The following is an 18,799-nucleotide window of genomic DNA, read 5'->3' on the forward strand; positions in this document are numbered from 1 at the left end:
ATGAGCTGCTAACAGGTTGAGTTTTTTAAGCCTGGCTTGGGCTGTTGTGTATAGTAAACTGTGTTGCAATATCTTGCAATAAAATTGGTTAAATTCTTATATATAGTATTTGGGTATTTTCATAAGTTATTGGGTGGAAATTAGATTTCTCTGTCCCACTGGATACTGAGATACTAAAGATAATAACGAAAAGTAACTGTACAAACTGTGACATGCTGAGTAATTGAAGTACCTGATATGCAAAGGTGTCTTAAATTAGTGCTGCATTAGCAGAGAGTCAATCATGGGCCAGGTGGGAACCTACAAATCAAGCTGCTTTTTTTAGTTCCTTTGCTGTCTTCTCAGAAAGCTTGTGTGGGTTTTTTTATTGGAGCTGTCCATTCCGTCAGAACTGATTTACAGCATTCAAGGAAATCAGAATCCACTGGTTTCTGTGGGGAGAAAAAGAAGGAATAGAGTGGGTGACTGTGAAAAATATCTGTGAATAAATCTGTAAAAATCTGTGCAGTCTGTATTTTTTATTTTTTTCAGCAAATCATAGATTCATAGAACCACTAAGGTTGGAAAAGACCTTTAAGATCATCGAGTCCAGCCATCCACCTCACACCATCACCATGTTCATCACTAAACAATGTAAAATCCACAAGTTTCTTGAACACCTCCAGAGATGGTGACTCTGCTGCTTTCCTGGGCAGCCTGTTCCAATGCTAGCCAACCCTTTCTGTGAAGAAAGATTTCCTGCATCCCAATCTAAACCTCCAGTGCCACAACTTGACAGTATTTCCTTTCATCCTGTCACTTGTTCCCTGGGAGAAGAGACTGATCCCCACCTGGCTATCACTCCTTTCAGGGAGCTGTAGAGAGTGATAAGGTCTCCCCCAAAATTCCAGGCTGAACACTCCCAGCTCCCTCAGCTGCTCTTCACAGGACCTGTGCTCCAGACCCTCCATCAGCTCTGCTGCCCTTCCCTGGACATGCTCCAGCACCTCAGTGTCTTTCTTGGGGTGGGGTTCCAGGGCTGAACACAGAATTCAAGGTGTGGCTTCACCAGTGCCCAGGACAGGGAGACAATCCCTGCCCTGGTCCTGCTGGCCACACCATTGGTGATCCAAGCCAGGTGCCCTTGGCCTTCTTGGCCACCTGGGCACAGCTGGCTCATGTTCAGTCACTGTCACCAGCACCCCCAGGTCCTTTTCCACTGGGCAGATTTCCAGCCCCTCTGCCCCCAGGCTGCAGAACTGCCTGGGGTTGCAGGACCTGGCACTTGACCTTGTTGAACTCACACAACTGGCCTCAGCCCACTGATCCAGCCTGTCCACATCCCTCTGCAGAGCCTTTTCATCTCGAAATTGTTGATCTCATTCTCCCCTCTGTGATACTGATTGGCATTAACTGATTTATTTTAAACCCCTAAGCCATTTCATTTATTTGCAGTTCATGATGTTTCAACTGGTATATGAAAAGCATGGTCAGATCTATTCAGCAGGGAAAAGATTATATATATACATGCATGTACAAATACACAGTCTTTATGAAGAATCTTTTATTTTACAGAGTGGAAAATTAGAAAATGTATGGTATCAGTGGTAATGCAGAAAAAAAAAAAAAGAAAATATTGTATTTGGAGAGAAATAAACAATGCTCCAAAATTCTCTTCAGTGATATATATTCTGCTTTTCATTTTAGACATCTTGCATCAAATTGTCAGAAACCAAACTATTAATTTTGCTGTCATTTGATAAAGCCTTACCATACAGTCAGGCACAGCAGTCTCCACAAATGGATTAGCATATGAATGCTGAATATCGCAGCAGAGCAGCAAACAATAACTCCAAGGCAGTTGTTAGCTGCAAGACAAACTTCACAGTGACGTTTGCTCTGATGTACTACTGAGTGGACTCAAAAAAAAGCTCATGGGTTCTCATAGCACTTACATCAGGCACAAAAAAGATCTCTGCAGAGAAGAAAAACTTTAAACACTCAGCCAGGAGGGAACAGCTTGGAGGGACTTCATGCTTAAGGCTGCATATGCATTTTACACAAAGCTGATGGATAAGAAGCAGACATGACCTAAGAGATCAAGGACTGGAAAAAAATCCTGCCCTTTGCCAGATGAAAGTCTGAATCAGTAGGCTGGATGTTCCCACACTGAGTTGCATGTAAGCCAGGCAGAAACAATCTCAACAATTGCTAGTTTTGCCTGTGTCAAGGATATTTTACAAATCAGAGTAAAACCTTCACAGCTGCTCCTGTCTCTGGCTGGCCAGTACCTTATTGATGTGTGAAGCTGTCTCCAGCTCCCAGACCTCCCCTGCTGTTCTTCTCATGTGCCTACAGGAAAATAATTAGTCTGGGACATGTATTTCTGAAAAGACCATGGGAAAAATGTCATTTGGGGAAGGTGAGGGGAATGGGGTTGTTGAGATAGGGATGTGCCTTAGATGGCTGGGGCACTGTGTTTGGAGGGCCAGTTTGGGAAGGAGAAGGAATAGAGGACAATATATGGAGCTTTCATCTGTGTGTTGGGGGTCTGAAGGAGTGACAGGGCTGTGTAGCTGGATTGTGGGAATGCAGTAAGGCAAACAGAGCTGGGCTTGGGAGAAAATTATGATAATGGCTCAGGTGATGATGTTTACAGACCTGAATTTGGCCTTGGGGAACCTCAGAAAGCAGATTCCAACAGTGGTAGTCAAAAAATGACATTCTGGAAAACATGCATTAAGCCAGAGAATCAGGACCTCTCTTGCCCTTTGAATTCAGACTCTTGCATTTCCTTGTGCACAGCAGTAGTCATTTTAAAAGGAGGGGGGGAGGTGCCTGTTTTTTATTGCAGTCTCTTGGAAAGAGACTCAAAAAGAAATCTCCTCAGACCAAGGAAGGAAGTACAGTGTTGATTGAACACATGCCCCCTATTTCCCAGTGAGTGCCCTAAAAGCACCACTGAAACTTTAAAGTGGAGAAAGAACATACGACCATGGCTTTGAAATTTCAGGTTGGCTTAGGGGCCAAAATCAGAGATTTCATTTCACAGGGATTTCTAAAGTTAGAGGGTATAGTAGAATTCCCAGATCACTTTCTCAGGAGTCACCTATGTTGTAGTTAAATATTTGTTCACAGAGAGTTAACTGGAAGGCAGAACATGAATCATAAATAACACTTTGTTCTTGGCTTCTGGTTGTCCTTTTCAAAGATAAAAACTTTTGTCCATAAACTGTGGTAGGAAACAAAGTCATTTATATATGCCAAGTGATTTTTCTCCAGAGAAAAACAACATTTGAAGAGTTCAATGTATTTTTTTCCAAAAACTGAAAGCCAGAACAAGCACATGGTATTCTTCAGAGCAAAAACAGACATCTTCATCATAGCCATCACCAAAAATAATAATGAAAATTATATAAACTCAGGGTTAGAATAATGTTATTCCATGTTTAAGAAATGGCATTTCAATAGCTTTCAAATCCACTAGGCAGAGCAAGAGTGCACATCAAGGCATTCACTGGAAGATGATGGATGTGCTGATCAGTTCTAGCCATAGAGTCATGGGATGGTCTGTGTTGGAAGGGACCTTTAAGATCATCTAGTTCCAGCCTGCCTGCTGTGGGCAGGGACACTTTTCACTAGACCAGGTTGCACAGATTTGTTTCTGAAACAGATTTTTCAGGTGAGTTTCCAAGTCATCTAATCCATTTAATGCTGGAAAAACATTAAAAAGTTTTTTTGGACCTTGTTGCAGTTTCTTAGGGTGGCAGATCTAAAGAATCAAAAGCAGCATGGCCAGCAGGTCAAAGGAAGTGCTTATGCCTCTCTACTACACTCTTGTGAGATCCCACCTGGAGTGCTGTGCCCAAATCTGGGGTTTTCAGTGAGGAAAGACATGGACATGCTGGAGCAGGTTCAGAGGAGGCCACCAAGATGATCAAAGGTCTGGAGCCCCTCTCCTATGAACATGCACTGAGAGAGTCAGTATTTGAAGGTGGTACTTGTGAGAAAGATGGCAACAGACTTTGTAATAGGGCCTGTTGCAATAGGACAAGGGGATATGGCTTTAATCTAAAATGGGGTAGATTTAAAATAGATAGAAGGAAGAAATTTTTTATAATGATAATGGCAAGCACTGGAATAGTTTGTCCTGAGGGTGATCAATGCCCCATCCCTGAAAGCATTCAAGGCCAGGTTGAACAGGGCTCTAAGCAAAGTGATCTAGTTGAAGACGTGCCTGATGATTGCAGGGGGGTTGGACTAGGTGAGTTTTAAAGGTCTCTTCCAACACAAACTATTCTATAATTCTATGTTCTCCCTTGAGAACATACTCTGTAAATTAGATCCCCATTGAAGCCAGGGCTCAGCAGAGGCTTTATCATCCATTAGCCATTAGGAAATCTCATTTCATTACTGATATACTCAATGTCATTAATATTTGTTTAAACATAGAAATTAAGGGATTCCCAGTTTTGAGACTTTCTGGTATACGATCAAATCTTTCTTCCTTGTTCAATTATGTAGGGCTAATTCTAAAATTTGTTAATTGGCATTATTTTGAAATAAGCCTAGATTTCCCATGAATCTGTTATAAATAAAAGCTGTGTCAAGTGCCAGTAGCTATTAGTCACAAGCTACCCTGGCTATATTCTTACTTTTGTCTTGCCTTGCTAGCTTTGAATTCACTTCCAATACGTGCACAACTGTTTAGGGAGTAGATGTGTTTTAACTTCCTTTTACACAAAGATGTAGATGAGAAGTTGTGATACTTGTGGGCCCTTTCTGTCTGCAGCCCTGGCAATGGGTTAGTGGTAAAGAACAAGATAGTCTATATGTCCTTTGTCTTTCTAAATGCAAAGGGCCCAAATACCCCAAATTGCTGCCATGAATCCTCACTGAGGATTCCTCACCGAATCCTCTGAGATGCACAGATCATCCCCAGCTCTCCCATCCAGGAACTGTAAGGTAGGAGAAACAAGGTGAATAAGGAGATAATCAGTCAGGATGAGGAGCAGAGGGAGAGACATCTTCAGCATTTTGTTTGAAATCTCACTGGCTATGCCAGTCTTTTCCCTCTTAAAACATGATCCACAAAAGTCAGCTGTGTCCCAGTGCCTGAAGGGTTCAAACCTGCCTCACAAACAGTGCTTATGGTTTGGCACACCACAGTCAGCAGTTTCTTTGCTCTGTATGATTTTTATGCTATTAAAATATGATTCTTAATGATGGATTTTTTTTTCACAAGGATTTTGCAGTGGTCATCCACCTTCAGTTGGCCACAGCTTTACACATCTGCCAGCTTGTTTTGTGCTGACCTTCCAGAGTTCCACCTGTAACACCACACCTTACTCTAATGAATCAAGACCACAGCTGGCCATTTCCACACTGCTTGGGGTAGCTACACAATCCAGAATCTTCACATGGTTTTACACTATTTTGTTTCCCTTGTAAGAAGGGGAAAGTGACCCAACAGTTTTTGAGCAGTCTGAACTTCTGATTCCCAGTACCAGAATGGTTCATGATGGAATCAATCAGCCAGTGGGAAGGACCATTAGCTAAATATTTCTGAGAAAACAATCCTTAAAGGCCTCATTAGCAGTGCTGGCATTTAACAGTCTCATGCACTTAAGTTTGTAGTCAGTCATGCTTGAACAATCTTCTTCATAACCATGTTGAATGCAGTCAGATCCTTCAACCATGTCTCAAGCCTTCATGAAAAACTGAGTGCTTGCAATCAAGGCTAGAATTTTAATATGTTTTATTTTCAAAATATCAGAAGAGTGGGATCTATTTTATTTCTCAGTGTCTGACTTTAAGCATAGTCTCTCCAGGTATTCCCATTATTTGGAAGTTTGTTTTTCTGAACAATGCCAGAGAGCCTGATCAAGGTGTGTATTGGTGAATTAGCTTGACTCAGCTGGGGGGAATTTTACCAAGAATGCTGGCAGGCAAAGCAGTTTCACTGCCAGCTGTACCAGAACACACAAATAAATATAACCTGACAAAATTTGTTTTGACAGAAAGCCAAGAAGAGAGGCCAGTTGCTTACAGTTGGCAAATAACATGGAGACAATAACATGTTTGCTTGCAGTGTAGAGAAAAATGGCCAAGGTTTAACACTGGGAGATTCAGTGTCCCTACACCTCAGGTACAGGCTAATTTGAAATCATTTCTCTATTTTCTTAAAATAAAATAAGAAAAAGAGACAGGAGCAATAAATTAGAAGCTATCTTCAGGGGTGACCTAGAATTTGAAGGGTTAGTTACCAATCTGAACTGGAATACAGCATATGGAAGCATGTAGGCATCTAAAAATATGGATAGATGCCTAGAGCAGTGTGCCCTCTCCTGTAGAATGTCTTTCAGTTCAAGCAGGCTCCCTCCTCTTGGATCCTCTGCAGCCCTTACCATGAAAATTTCATCTGCTGTCTTAGATCATTCTGCCTTGCCAACCTTGTGATGATAGAAGAGAAATAAAAAATAAGCTGGGTAACAGGGTGCAAAAATAAAATTTCAAACTGCAAGGCACATGGGGACAAATAAAAACAAAAGTCACAGATTCTTGCCACAGGTCATGGGGACAGACTTCCCCTGCCTTGTGCCTTGTGCTTGCTTGTGTTTCCTCCTGGACTTTGTGAGCAGAACTCCACACAGAGCTCTCCTTGTGAGAGCAATCACTTTCACAGGAGTGACTGATGGGGGACAGCCAGCAAAGCAAGAACTACTTTGGGAATTTCACTGGATATATACCTGAATATGCTGTAGTCTCCTTGGGCATGGCTTAATTCTCATGCCCTCAAGGTAAATGTTTATTAGATCATGGATACTTCTGAAGATGGATTCTCCTTCACCTAGTTGCTCCCTTGGTACAGCATATGGCACCAAAGAATGGGATATTCATCATGTAAGAAATAAAATGTGAAGAGAGAAAAGCTTCCAGATCCTCAAAAGGACACTCCTCCTCCAGCACATTGTTTTCTTCTGGAAGTTCATCAAATGATATCACCCTGGCACTGTGCCTTTCTGGGAACTGTGTGGAAAAGTAGGCATCCAGCCAGGGACTGCATTCTACATGGAGCTGGCAGAGACCAAAGGAGCAGTTAAGCACTTTAAAGGCTTAGGCTGCACTAAGCTGGATGATTTTCTGAAGCAAGTTGGGGAAGGTGCCCATAAACTTCTCTGACAGAGGAGCAGTGGGGCAGGGAGCAGCACTGTTCTGCTGAGTGGCAGTCTCTTGTCCCTGTCCTGGAATGGATAAGGATGGAAAATGGGAAAGGATATCTGTCCATGGCTTGACACGAGTAAATTTTTTCCAAAACCATCGTAGCTAAGACAGCAATGCTTTTAGGTGCACACACCAAGCTGTTAGCTTTTCCAGAGGACAACTGGAAGTTTTGCCTATGTGGGTGACACAGTTGCTCAGGACAGCAATGAGCTGTGCACAGCTCACAACCTGTGGCCACACCAATGCTGGCAGCTTTCTTGCAGGACTACACCCACTGGGCAGCATTCACTGCCCAGAGTTAGCTGCAAGGGTCATCTTCTGACCCTTGGTGTAAAGTTGGCTTGGTCAAGAGCAGCAGAGATAGAGCTTCAACAGGAAACTGAAGTCAAACATAGGAGAGAGGCTGTGACAGTGAATCTGAATCACAGAGGTGTGAGTGGCTGTGTCTCAGCACCAATGATAAATGCATTTAATGCTGAGGTTTTACTGTAAATCAGTGGTGTTTGAACTTCTGAAAGCCTAAGGCATTTTGAAATGGCACAGGGTTTTGAAGCCTCCTGTGCTTTTCAGAATGCCACCAACACTGGCTTGCATCCCCAGCCTCTGGGACTGCCAGGCTCTCATGTCAACCCTGGTGGTCTCCATCCACTTTACTGCCCCAGCTTGTCAGTAAAAACCTGGCTTCAAAATCAGCATGCTTGCCTGACTCTGGCTGTTCTCAGAAAAGTCCTGTTCTCGTGGAGGGAGTCTACCTCTAAGCTATTACTTCAACAGTATTACTTCCATATTTATATTGGAACAGAAAAAGGAGAATTTGGCCTGGTTTAGTCACATGTGCAATTGTTATAGTTAATGTCAGATTCAGGAGATTGGAGCCAGGAAGATATAAAAATAGAATAAAATTTATGTAATGTCTGCTTTTGGGTAATAACAGGTTTTTAAAGTATGCTTCTTCCTGATTAAATAAAACCTTTTATTTTCAGTGAAGTTGACCTCTTTGTGAGACAGAGGGGCATGCACATTAGAAAGACAGCTCTAAACAGTTTGGAGCTGTGAAATGAAATTCCATTTAAATTCTGTGTGGTTTGATATTTTCTTACTGAAACAAAGATTTCTGTGTCCATAGCAAAGCAGAAGGGACAATGCATCCTTCCTCCCACAGTCTTGCCAGGAGTGCTGTCTCCACCCAAGCCCACCCTTGGTATCTCCTCAGTGTCTCACTGGCACCAGCACTCACTCAGGACCTGCACTTCTGCTTGATTGGGCTGATGTTCTACAGCTTCATATCTTGTGGAGGTTTTGGTGCTGGGCAAGGGCTGGCTGTTCCCTGGGTCTGGGAGTGATGAACTCACAGGGAACAGGGCAGCAAGGCAGGATCCCTGCATCCAGAGCCCATCCCCAGCAGGGAGCAGGGCAGCCTGAACATGGCCAGAGGCAACTGTGGCATCTGAGGCCAGACCAGAATATCAGAATATCAGAATATCAGAATATCAGCTTGTGGATGGGCTGAGCTGGGCTGAAATGGGGTCCTGGACCATGGGCAGGGTCACAGGACACCCCAGGAGAGGCTGGCAGGGATTTCAGGGCTGTCAGTGCCCACAGGGCTCTGGGAGGCTGCAGGTTGTACTGATTCAAATTGAAGACAGCACTGTGATCCCAGTCTGGCAGCATAAATTCAGTCTACACGTGTGGAATTAGCAGTTTTCAGCACAAGGCATTCAAAGGTTTGTTTAATTCCATATGGATCTTTGTGCCTCTCCCCACTGAAGCATTCACTGAGCCACGTAGATAACCTGTGTCCTTCAGAATTTTGTCTTGCTTTCATCTGTCTCCTAATGAGAACCATTTGTATATTGGACTGTTTGGATTTGTAGAATCTCAGTCCAACTTGTTTAGAGTTTGTTTAATACATGAATTGCCATGTACTGTGAAGTGTCAAACTTGCTTATTTGAAAAAAAAAATTTGGATTGTTCTTACAACACATTGTAAAAATCTAAAATATATTTTAAGAGCTCTTTCATGTTGAAAAAACACTGACAAATTTTTTCTTCTGTATTTCTGATTTGGACAATTCAGGCAGGCAGTTTTGAATTTTCAAGTAAAAAACTTATTAATAAAATGGAGGTATTATCTCATTTATTTGTTTTCTAATTTGTACAAACCTTGAAAGTGAAAATCTCATGTTGTCAGATAGAGCTCTGGTGGGTCTATCCACCTGTTTGGTTAACTGCTGTAGACTACTATATATCCTAATGGCAGTGTGTCCTGACACATCTCTAAAATGAGTTTAATGGAGAGGAGAGGAGAGGAGAGGAGAGGAGAGGAGAGGAGAGGAGAGGAGAGGAGAGGAGAGGAGAGGAGAGGAGAGGAGAGGAGAGGAGAGGAGAGGAGAGGAGAGGAGAGGAGAGGAGAGGAGAGGAGAGGAGAGGAGAGGAGAGGAGAGGAGAGGAGAGGAGAGGAGAGAGGTTTGTCTTCTTTTGTTTGACGCAAACTTGTCTACGCAAATTTGTCTGACAAAAATTCACATAAAGGAATGACAGTTTTTCTTGTGATATAATAGCTTCAATTTGATACACGTAATCATTTGTCTGCCTGCTTCTGTATGTACTGAAATCAAATGCAAATCTCTCTTTTATTAGTGTCATTTGATCAAATTCACAGAGAGGAATTAAAAAAACATACCGCAGAGTTTTCTTTCAGGAATCTAATTTCCGTTCCTCCATCAGAAATGTCTATTCCATGGTAATTATTTAATCTTATACGATTTTATTTCTTTACCAATAAAATAACAACATCAATAATATCAGGGGTAATATTGCATTGTTGATGTCAAAGCAGGTAATTTCAAGAGCACTTTTCAGATTTTGCTTTTCTTAAGTAATTGTGAAGTGTCATTTTGTATTTCAAATCAATTTTCTCATGGGAGATTAAAATGGATGAAGTCAGCATAATTCTTGCAGTTTTTTTCATTACAGTACAGATGAGGTCTAGCATCTGATAACCAGTCATTTCTGACTGAAGGTGTTTTCTCACTTAAGTTCTTGCAACAATAATTGGTCTGGTTTCTTTTGAAATCCATCCTGCCTGGGAAGTGTTTGTTTCCTCAGGCTCCTCCAGGGAATAGCACAACAAAGCTGCAGCTGTCAGTCAACATGCCATTCTTCAGTAGGAGAGCCTGGCCTTTGTCTGGTAAGGAGCAGGCTTTCCTTTGCATGTGGTGGGATATGATTTCAGCACAGCCTCCACGGGACATAAGTGGGCATTCCCAGATGGTCTGAAGGTCACAGAGTGTTTAGCAACCAGTTAAATCTCATTTTCACTTTAATTTCCCCTGATCTCAGTCTGTCAACAAGTTCCACCTAACCTTGAATCACAGAGTGTTGGAGTCACCTTAGGATGTCCCCAGTCCAGCTGGTTTTCCCTTCATTGGTTGAGATGCCACTGGAAAAGCCCAGCTGGAGCCATCTGGCCCACAGAGCAGCATTAGTGTGCACAGCCAGGCAGGGTCCTTGGGGTGATCCCAAAATCTGAGTGGTGCCCTGTGCCCAGGGGTAGCAGCTGGCTGGTCCAGACACAGCAGCACAGGGCTTCCCCTGGGGAAGGGGAGACAGGACACACAGGCAGCACTCAGTCAGGGCCATGGGTCACTCAGTCATGGCCATGGGTCACACAGTCATGGCCATGGATCACTCAGTCGTGTCCATGGGTCACTCAGTCGTGTCCATGGGTCACACAGTCATGTCCATGGGTCACTCAGTCGTGTCCATGGGTCACACAGTCGTGGCCATGGGTCACACAGATATGTCCATGGGTCACTCAGTCATGTCCATGGGTCACTCAGTCATGTCCATGGGTCACACGTCGTGTCCATTGGTCACACAGTCATGTCCATGGGTCACACAGATATGCCCATGGGTCACACAGATATGTCCATTGGTCACTCAGTCATGGCCATGGGTCACACAATCGTGTCCATGGGTCACTCAGTCGTGTCCATGGGTCACACAGTCATGGCCATGGGTCACACAGTCATGGCCATGGGTCACTCAGTCATGTCCATGGGTCACTCAGTCATGTCCATGGGTCACACAGATATGCCCATGGGTCACACAATTGTGTCCATGGGTCACACAGTTATGTCCATTGGTCACACAATCCTGGGGTGCAGCTGCAGGGCAAACACAACCCCAGGTAGTGGAATGTGCTGGGTTATGCCAAAATACATATATTGCTTACAAAGAGAAGTGATTGTAGAGAACCCTCTTCACAATTCCATAATCAGTGAATAAAATTCTCTGCTATTGTAGTGCCTGGAGTATTAAGCATCTCCAGATATAATTTACAATGATGACAATAAACTCAGTGTTATTTTGCAGTTGCAACTCCATGGCAGCAGAGTGCCATGAGCCTTTTTGTATTTTAAACAGTGACCTTGATTTAAATTTATTTCTTAAGAAATTCTGGCGACTTCGAGACAAGCAGTATGCCAGAATCACTTCTAATGATCTGTCCCCCAGAAATTTCCTTACATAATTGTTAATACAAATAAAATGTATATGAAAAAGAGAGTCATGTAGGGCTTAGAGCATATCAGCTTCAAATTTCCATCAGGGTAAAGGGTTTTGCAATTTCCACTTTAATGGAAACCTACAGAGATTCAGAACGTATTGACTTGCAAATAAAGTTGAAATACATAAAACATGGAGAAGCTTTCTCTTGCCATGGATAAAATGACCTTTCTTTTTTTCTTTCTATTTAAGTTTTATGGCATGGAATCAAGATGTAAAACTGAAAAAAAAAATTATAATTTAAAGTCTTTCAGATCAGTCACTTTTCCCTCAGCCAGGGCATATTTTTGTCACAGAAAAATAAGTGTATGTATACATGTGTGTATGCACACATGCACATATATATCCTTACATTTACCAGCCAAAGGAGTCCTATTTTCACTTAGCTTTTCTTCAATGCCCTGGAGAGTGGTGGATACATTTTATGTAAAATATATTATTAAAGTTTTTTTTTCCTGTTTGACTTTGACTGATGGAATTAATTTTCTTTAATTCAGATCTATTCTCAAATGGCCTAAATTACAATGCACTTAGATTTGTTTCTGCTGATAAACAGTAAGCTGACATGCAATAAGCTGTTTTGTTAGTTTTATCTTTGTTTTAGTTATCTTCATTGGGCATTGCAGAAAGTTCTAGTTTGATATTTGTGATTTTGTTTATTGCTTAAATTACCCCATCTTGGACAGGTAATTGCAATTGAAAACTCTCCTATGTGCAAGTCATGTCTTTCCTGCTTAGAATTCTCCTTTTCTGCCTTTTCTCTGGGATGCTGTGATTTCTTATGAGTCTTCTCTTTTTCCTTTGTCTTTGAAAAGTTTGAATGTATGTCTGTTCAAGTATATGTATTGTACACACTCTAAAGCTAAAAAAAAAAGGTCTCATAAATTTATCAGCTCATGGGAAAGAATATCAAAACACTTCATTTGGAGACAATTTTCTTGGCATAAGTGCTCTTCTTATGGTTTTTATCTATTCTGCTGATTTTGTTAATGCAGGAAACTGGGTCCCTGCAGAAGTTCATAAGCCACTGCTGTTCCTTCTCAATAAAATTAATTGGTGTCCCAGCTTGTTCTCTTGGGGCAATAACAGCCATTTCCTGGTGTCTCTGTTTTGGGGTGAGTGTTACCTATGAAGGACTCTGGTAAATGTGCTCAGAAGCCTCCTAGCCCTGTGCCCTGTCTGGGGCAGTGTCCTGCAGCAGCTCATGCACTGTTCCCAGGGATGTGGGCAGCACAGGGAAGATTTCCACAAGGTTATCTGCCTGCTTCCTCTGCAGTGAGGTCTTCCAAACTCAAATACTTTCTGAATCCTTGCTTTCTTGTCAGCCTTGTTGGACTCTTTATCCATAAATTTGGAAGGAGCTTAAACTCTGGCTTTTCACAGCATTTCTCATGACTGGTAAATTTGTTAAATTAATAATGCACAGAATGTATTTGTTTCCCTTAAACCTTTTTGTCCCCCTTAAATCTTGTAAACTAACAATTTCATTCAGTTCCTTCTATTTCTTGCTTTAAAAGATTAATCTGCTCATTAGTATGTTATCCTTCTCAGAAAGGTAGTAACATTATTAGCCACAGATTTTTCTTTGTTGAGTATTATAAATTTACAGTTAAAAATTCCAGTTGTTACATGGTCCACCAAATTGTAAGAGCTTTTTTCCTGTAGTGTATTAACATTAGTAAGCAAGATTCTGAGTGACACACAAGAACAGCTTTCATGTTATGTCCTCAGGTCAGCATAAAACCATCATCTCTAACAAAAATGCAGAAGTACAGCAGCAAAAAATGCAGCTGCCTGAATTGTGTTATCTGGCTTCTGCCCACTGTAGTGATTATCATTCTCCTAGACTTAAAAGCCAAAGAAAGTAGTATATGTTATATTTCTCTAGGTGACATCAGTGCCTCTTATAGGAAGAAGAAACCTCTCTGAGTTCATCAAAACTGCATAAACTATGTGCTAGCTACAAAAAGCTCAAAGGACATTCTTTCAAATACTCTATAAAATACTGCTTTCATTGGCATGCTTTTAACCAAACAATCATGGTTTCTTAATACAGATGTGCCTCATTATTATTCCAATCCTGGTTTGTTTATTTATCTGTTTAACCTCAGGCAGTCAGATTGTTTTGCTCCTCAGGAGTAGCCAGCTGTACCCAGCAGTGTGCCTGGTGACATGTCACAGCCACAGTGCTGGCTGGGTCACAGTGTGGTGGCACTGTCCTTGCTGTCAGGGAGGCTTTTCCTCTCCTCTTCCTCCTCCTCCTCCTCCTCCTCCTCCTGTGCTGGCCAGCACAGAGCTCCCCTCTCCTTGCTGGGTCCCTGGCACTGCTGAGCTCCCAGAGCAGGAGAGATTTGGACCTTTGGGCTCCTAGTGCTGGAAAAGACCCTTTCCCCACTTTGTTCCCTGTCTGTTGGGATGTGGATTCCCCTGGGATTTTTGCTTTAATTGCTGGACACAAGGCTGAAGGTCAGGGGAAAGGGGAGATAGAGTGGCCTGTGAAGGAAGCCCAGGAGCAGCCAGGGCCAGCTTGGAGCATTTCTGCTCCTCTAGAACTTCTGTTCCTCCATGCCCAATGGGGCAGAAAAGAGCACCTGTCCAAAAAGTGCCATGGTTGCAGGAAGGTGGCTGTGAGAGGACTTCTTTCCCCTGTTAATGCTGTAGCTGGCTGAGTTAAAAGATGGTTGGGAAAAGTCCTTAAATGGAAATCTCAGACATGGAACTTGCTTTTCCTGCCAGAAATCTGGCTGAAGTAGAGTATTTGTTGTGGAGAATGCTGAAGTTGTGGTGAGCCCAGATGTCATAGTCACTTCTCCCTGTTTGGATCTGCCTTCAGACCTTGGCAGGGATGCAGTGGCCAGCAGTTGCAGGGGAAGAACCTGTTGGAAGGACACAGGATGTGGGGCACAGCCCCAGCATCATGCCCTGTCACTGCCTCCCCTTCAGCTGTGGGCTTCTGGAGACGTGCTCTCTCTTCTGAGCCCTGGGAACTGAGCTGCTGTGCAGATGGTACCACTTGTACAGAAGAAATCACAGCCAAAACAGCCTCCTCTCCAGAGACCCTGGGCTGTGGAGAGGGCAGCAGTGACTCACCCTTGCCTATTAGCAAATGCAGTGGGTTTGGCCAAAAAAAGGATCCCATTACCCAAAGAGGTTGTTTGGAGTTTGATCTTTAAGCTTTCTTCCGTGTTTCAGCCTTGTTGGTGTGTGCTGCAGGCCCAGAAGCACAAGGAGCTGGAGGCTGCTGGGGCAGCCAGGATCTGTGTGCAGGGTGTGCATGGACACTGCTGCTGATTACACATGGTCAGTAGCAAAACTTGCTTTTGGAATCTGAGAGGGAAAAGTGAATGTAGCCAGAGAGTGTAGCCAGGGGCTGTGCAGGTCTCCCTGTGGAAAGCAAACTGGGATTTGTGCTCCTGCCTGAAGGAACATCTGTGTTCCAAGAGTGGGCAGTAGACAGGCTGTCCAAGGAGCAGCAGGGCATGGCTGAGGCTCCTCAGCCTTCCCACCTGCAATGCCAGCTAGAATCACTGGGCAGAGGCCAGATGGAGGCTTTGTGCAGCATCCCCCTTGCCCATGGACTTGCACCATGCCCCAGGAGCACAGAGAGCTCAGGAGCCCTGAGGTCTCTCATGTGTGTACATGCCTGTTTACCACCCTGCTCTAGTCTAAAAACCAGGAAAAGACCAAGGGCACATGAAGTCCAGAAAGATCATTTGATGAGTTACCAGTGCTATTCTCTGCAAGAAAACAGAAATTTTTTGAAGGGCATCTGTTCTCTTCAGCTCATTGCTTGCCTCTTGCTCTGGCCTGTCTGGTCTTTCTCCTGTTGGAATACACAGCTCCAGTGTAACAGGGGATTTCATTGCTCATGGTCTTCCCTCATTCTGCTTTACTTTTATCACAGGCTAAACCTTGTAAACCTTTGACTCCTGTTTACAAATAGACAGGCTGGATAATATTAGCAAATATAAACAGTCCTTTCCATGAAAATCCTATTTTAAACACAGATTTGCAAAGACCAATTTTATCTCTACCATCTGTAACTAGTTAAAATTCCAATTGTTTTTTTCTTTAAAAGGATTTAGATAGTAAGTATGAGGTACATTAAAACAAATATAAACTGTGGCCTTTTATTAAGAGTTTAGAAAATAATCTAATAGAGAGCTGGGTTATCTGCAGCCTTGAAATAGTGCTGAAAAAGCAATGGTGCTTTCAGTTCTCAAAGGTGATTTTTTTTCCTTCTTTTAAACTCTACAATATATTTTTCTAACATTTATGCACAAACTTGCATTTGTTTATCTTCAAATAATTTGTTAGATGAATGCTGGATCCTTAGTTGACATTTTAATTAATCTAGAATCAGTCAGTTTATTTTTATTTGGCCCAAGCTGGAATAAGGATTTATATAAACTAAGGATATAGTCAAAAAAATCTTGTGCACCAATTTAAAATGTAACTCTCCCTCCTCAGTTTGTTGCTGCCATTCTGCTGGGGCTCCCTTAGTTTGTAGATTCACCACTTCCATAGGCTGTTTAACCCATCTGATGGTGCATTAAATCATTGGCATTCTTTGCTGCTGTTGTGCAGGGGAAAGTAAGAGCCAGAAGGGCAAGGGAAGGCTTCCATGTGGTAAATGATGACTGAGGCACAGTGCAATGTGCTCGTGGCACCCACCAGAAGCAGCTGTTGGAGCCCTGGGCTTTCCATGGCTGCACATGTTCCCCCATGCCCCTGCTGCAGATGTGGCCACCTTGGGCAGGAGATCTCAGGTGGCAGCTTCTTAAAGGATCAGGCAACTTCAACTCATCAGGATTCACCAGATATATTTGTCAAAGTTTAGGATTCTGGCATGGCTGATACATCATCCTTTCCTTTTGAGCACTTTGCAGCTGGGGCAGGTGAAAACGATTTTTATCCATTCCCTTTGCTAGGTAAATGGGAGCCAAAGAGCTAAAAGTATCCAGATGGGTGCTTGTGCTGGTCTAATTAAATCAGTTTTGAAACATCTCTTTAGGCTGTGGACAGATGTTCTCTTTGTAGGGAGCTGTGCCAGATGAAGATTACAAGCCACACTGCTGGAGGTTATTGCCCTGGCAGCTCTGCTGGTGCAGCCATCCCAGATCCTCTTCAGCTTGAGCAGGGTGCAGACATGCACTTAGGGGTGGGGACAGGACAGGTCAGTGCCTGCCTGCCCTTGCTGCCTCCTGGACACACAGTCAGCTCTGCTGAGTGCTCCAGACACATCTCCTGGCCTCTGTCAGTCAAAATTAGTCCAGTGAGAATAGCAGAGCCCTTGTCACTCTGGTTCATTGTGTCTGTCAGGGAGTGGGGAGCCCTAACCAGCCAGGGGACAAGCTGGGTTGGCAGCTGGATCTGGAGGGTCATTCATTTGCAGCTTTCCTGTGCTGGGGTGGGGGCAGGAACCTGTCCCACTGCTGATCCTGTGCATGGCCTTGGGTGAGGGGTTCTGCAGAGCGGCAGGGACTCAATGCCTTTGCACTGCTCATTTACCAAGGTCTTGGTATTGGCTTGAGCTACAGCCATGGGGATGCTGAAGGATTGCCAAAGGCAGTCCAGTCCAAACACGGAAGTTTTTCTCATCAGGCTGTTATATTTCTACCAAATGTGTTAATGTGTGTACAGACAAAGTATGAAAAAATATTGACCAAGTCTGGTGAGCTGCTTAGCTTCACTGGGCCAGAACTATCTCAGCAGATAGTATTGGACTTTCTGTGTAACACAAAGGTCAACTGGGATAAACACATTTTGTTTATTTCTTTTGGTATCTTAAACTCTATCTGCATTAGGAACTATCGAATTTATTCTCATGACTATTTTCAGTAAAAATGTGCTAAATTAAAAGCAATTTAAATCCCTTACAAAATGCCTCTTCCACTAAAACGTAGGAAAAATGTCACTATTGCAAATGGTGTTGTCTGGCTTTCCTTAGCTCTCAGAGGCAGTTTTTAATTAAGCATATATGGTGCAGTCCTTCCTCACTGCCCTTGCTAGAGAATTATTTCTTTTGATTGTGCTTTTAAGATCACTGCTATATGCAGAAATCAGTCCCAATCTGTGTTTTTTGAGAAGTTAATAAAAAAGATGGCTGAAATTAACCCCAGGTCTAGGACCCATCCCTGAGGTCCTCTCTGAGAGTTGCTTGTGCTCCCTGAAGGTGCCAAGCCAGTAGAGCAGCCAGGTCCCCTCTCTAATGCATCTGTTGTGTCCTTCTCCTCAGGAAACAAATTAGTAATATTCTGTTTATATTGGTTGCTTCCTCAGCCCCCACAGTTTCCTTCCCACTCTCCAAGCAATGAAGGAAATGTTCCCTATTCCACAGAAGCACAGTATATACATAAGCTGAGAGCAGTCCTGAGAATATCCATTTACTTATCTCTTTTTTCAGACCACTCCTTACTGCAGCTTCCCAGAGTTTTAGCAGCTCACAGCCATCCAAGTGGCACAGCAGCAACAGGAGCAGCACAGGAAAAAGAGGCACAAGCAGCCCTAAGTGGGGCAGGGGTTGTCAGAGCAGGAGGATTTGCTGTGGTGCTGGTGCTGGGTGGCACACTGGGGTAGAGCCTGGCATATGATTTTCTGCAACCACTAGATGGCACAAAAAATGCTGCTGTAGCATCAGCTTGCTCCTGGAAAATTACTTAAGTGCCAGGCTCGTGCTGTGGTTAAAGGGGATCCTTATGTCCCTTTAATTCAAAGGCACATTTTAATGTTTCTCTTAGATGCAAGAATGTTGGTTGGAGCCATCCTGTTGAGTGGAAATTAATCTTAACAGCAAAATTCAGCTTCAAATATCAAGCACTGCTGGAGTCAGTGCCATTCAGAGGTGGAGGGTAACACAGCAGAAGATGAGGGGAAGGGAGGTTGCTCTGCTAATTGCATTACAGGACCAGGCACTAAGAAAAATCATCAATTCTCATCCTAGTGCTGATAACAATTCTCTTTTTAGCTTTGGGCAAACCACATAATCCTCTTCATTTCTCTATTTCCATATGGAGGGCAATGATTT

General features: G+C 43.2%; 1 protein-coding gene across 2 annotated transcripts in view; it reads right to left on the reverse strand.

The window, feature by feature from the left end:
• LOC130252567 (complement C1q tumor necrosis factor-related protein 7) overlaps positions 1-18,799 on the reverse strand; it is a 114,406-nt gene that overhangs the window by 66,865 nt on the left and 28,742 nt on the right. For both annotated transcript variants that reach the window (XM_056490233.1, XM_056490232.1), the window contains exon 2: positions 233-431. The gene's annotated coding sequence lies outside the window, so the exon portion shown is untranslated. The remainder of the gene's footprint in view (positions 1-232; positions 432-18,799) is intronic.

The sequence above is a fragment of the Oenanthe melanoleuca genome, chromosome 4, assembly GCF_029582105.1.
Source record: "Oenanthe melanoleuca isolate GR-GAL-2019-014 chromosome 4, OMel1.0, whole genome shotgun sequence".
Taxonomy (NCBI): domain Eukaryota; kingdom Metazoa; phylum Chordata; class Aves; order Passeriformes; family Muscicapidae; genus Oenanthe; species Oenanthe melanoleuca.